A 3,055-nucleotide genomic window follows, 5' to 3' on the forward strand; every position below is an offset into this window, starting at 1 on the left:
TAAATTAAATTATAGATTTTAAACAAAAGCATGCATACAAGTTGTATAATCATGGGAAACACTTAATACAACACATAAACAATCTTAAAACTTCCCATACCTCAATTTGAGATGAAAATCTCAAAAGCCCACAGAAAAAAAAAGTACTCCGAATCCGACAATACCGAAGGGTTTTGTCGGGGACAACACGATCTACATGAACCCCCAAGAAGCCCCATCAAAATCACAACTTGACTTCAAACCCAAACTCAAAATTTGGTCAGAAATGGGTTCTAATAAGGGTGAAAGACGCATATCGCCAAGACGAATAATAAACACAAAGGCCTTACTATGTTTTGATAAAGGAATGAAGCTCAAAAGAGGAAAGAGAAGGTGGTAGCCTCCCTTGGGCTGCCATGGGAGCTACTGGTCGTGCAAGGAGAGTGGGGAAGATGAAAAATGAAATATCTCATCCCCCTTTTATAGAAATCTCAAAAAGTGCCCCGAACGGGGCCCCGCCGGGTCCGAAAAAGTGAAATTCAAGTAGACGTGCTCAAATGGCAAAACTCTGTGAACAAAAAAGATTCAAAATGAGAAAATATGGACAATGAAAGAAACAACATCAAAAACTAAGTCCTGAGCAGAAAGTTATACCCCAAACAAGTTTGGTGGCAACCGATGCCGGAAACCCTGAGGCTGGAGAAAAACAAGCAGAAGGAAATTTGAAGAGTAAGCAACTCAATGAAAAGTGAAAATAAATCCCATACGGGGATCTAGGCTCAAAATAAGGCATTTAGCAATAACTTTCATTAATTGCACAATGGCCCCTCCAAAAAGTGAAAACTGCACTAATGGCCTAAAATGAAAATATCTTCCAAAAATATTTTCTTAAAAACCCCTGAAATAAAATATCTTCAAAAGATATTTACGAAAAACACCCTAAGAAAAGAAAAAGATTCTGAAAAACTACGCATCCATACCCCTATGGACACCGGGAGCAGCCAGAGTACTTTCTTACAAAAGTAAAGATACGTACTTCGTGGAAACCACTTAGAATGAAGATATGTGAAGACAAAAACCAATTTCGAGCACCAAGAGTGTGGTTATGCGAACAAAGTGACAAACGGGGAAAAGACAAAATAGGGAAAAGGACGAAATAGGGAAAATGACGAAAAGTGAATGGTGTCGAAAAACGAAAAAATGTAGGAACGACTCGGTCCTCAAAGGAAGCTATCAATCTAAAGAAAAGAGTCTCAGAAATCACTCCCGAGCACTTGAGATGACACTAAGCGACGAGGAACTGAACTCCGAAAGGAAAAAGATCAACGGAAAAAAAAATATCAATGAAAATCTGAGAAAAAGAAATGAAGGAAAAAAACCGGGTCATTACAATTTGTCTTTGTCTTTTGCTTGTCAAGATAAATGGATCCTTTTAAGGCATCCGGAAATGGAGCTCTTGGCTCAAAAACTTTTTCAAAATCTTTCTTTGAAACATCATCAACACAAGAATTTTTCAAATAATTTTTCAAATCATGCTTTGATTCATTTTTCAAATCATTTTTGAACTCACATTTCAAATCACTTTTTGACACTTTCGCATTTGAATGATCATGTATATGTAATGAAGGAGGAATATGACAAGAAACGTGATGGGTGTCAACTTTTGGCAGCACTGGTTCACTCTCTTCATTGGACGCACCTACTTGGTTGTCAATGATTCTCCCACTTCTCAAGGTTGTCACCGCATTGACATGCTCTATTATAGGACTTTCCAATGAAGAATGAGTCTCCACAACACATTGTTGCTTTGGTGGGGCATTCAAAGGCATTTTTCCTTTCTCTCTAGCATTTAAGGTACTAGCTATTTGCCCTACTTGGGTTTCTAGCTTAGCAATGGATTGAGAATAAGAATGAAGCAATTGAGTGTTCGCCTCTAGAGTGACTAGAATGGTCAAAACTTTCTCTTCAAAAGCGGGACTCCTAGAATTTCCTTGAGAATAAGATGGTTGATTAGGAAAATGAGAATTAGAAAATTGGTTACCATGGGATTGAAATGATGATATAAAACCTTGGGAACCTTGGCTTTGCATCGGAGGTGGAACATACTTCCTTTGAAAACCACATTGGGGAGGGTTTGAGCCTTCCCCTTGGCTTTTCAAAGAAAAGTTTGGATGGTTCCTCCAACTAGGATTGTAATGATTGCCATAGGGATTATTCCCTTGGTTAGCAAAAATAGCATTGGCTTGCTCATGGTTGTCATTTTGCACATGTCCATGGGGACAATTGGAAGTAGAATGCAAGACACTAGAACAAGTCATACATGATTCATTAGATGCATGATGATGAACATGATTAGGGGCGGAAGACATTTAATTTGCCAAGTTTTGGTTAATCAAGAATTGATCAAACCTTTGAGATAAGGATTTCATCTCAGCGGCTATATCATTGGAGCTATCAACTTGATACAAGTTAACATTCTTCCTTCTTCTTAGATTTCTACCATTTTTAGAAGATAAGGACCTATGCATGGAATTTTCACTATGTCATGATGTGGGCATTTTCTTAGCAAATCATTAAACCTTTGCCATGCCTCATGAAACATTTCCCCATCCCCTTGAGAAAATTCACGAATGAAAGTTCTCATGGCATTGGTTTTTGAAACCAGATAGTACTTTTTCAAGAACTCTTGTTGCATTTCTGGCCAAGAAGTTATCAAAAAAGGCCTAAGGTTGTTGAACCAATATTTTGCCTTGTCTTTAAGGGTAAAAGGAAAAATTTTAAGCCTTAACAGTTCTTCCGGCATGTCCGTGTATTTCACGGTGGAACACAATTCAAGAAACTCATCTAAATGCTTATAAGGTTCTTCACTCGGAAGTCCATGGTAGTTTGGAAGCATTTGAATAGTTTGTGGTTTAATTTCATAGTGATGTGCTCTAAATGGAGGCAATTGAATGCAAGTGAGTGCATTATATTCATTAGGCACATAATGGTCTCTCAATGCAATGGGAGGATTCACAATTGGTGGTGCTAGACGAACACCCTGATTAGCTTGAACTATGGGGGGTTGTGGAGCAAA

General features: G+C 38.1%; 1 pseudogene; it reads left to right on the top strand.

Moving 5' to 3' along the window:
* Positions 1-2,519: 2,519 nt before the first annotated feature.
* On the top strand, positions 2,520-2,617 carry LOC132275686 (small nucleolar RNA R71; annotated as a pseudogene).
* The last annotated feature ends 438 nt before the right edge of the window (positions 2,618-3,055 follow it).

Source organism: Cornus florida, unplaced genomic scaffold (genome assembly GCF_030987335.1).
Source record: "Cornus florida cultivar Cherokee Brave unplaced genomic scaffold, ASM3098733v1 CherokeeBrave_3.0.0_Hap2_Chr09, whole genome shotgun sequence".
Taxonomy (NCBI): Eukaryota; Viridiplantae; Streptophyta; class Magnoliopsida; order Cornales; family Cornaceae; genus Cornus; species Cornus florida.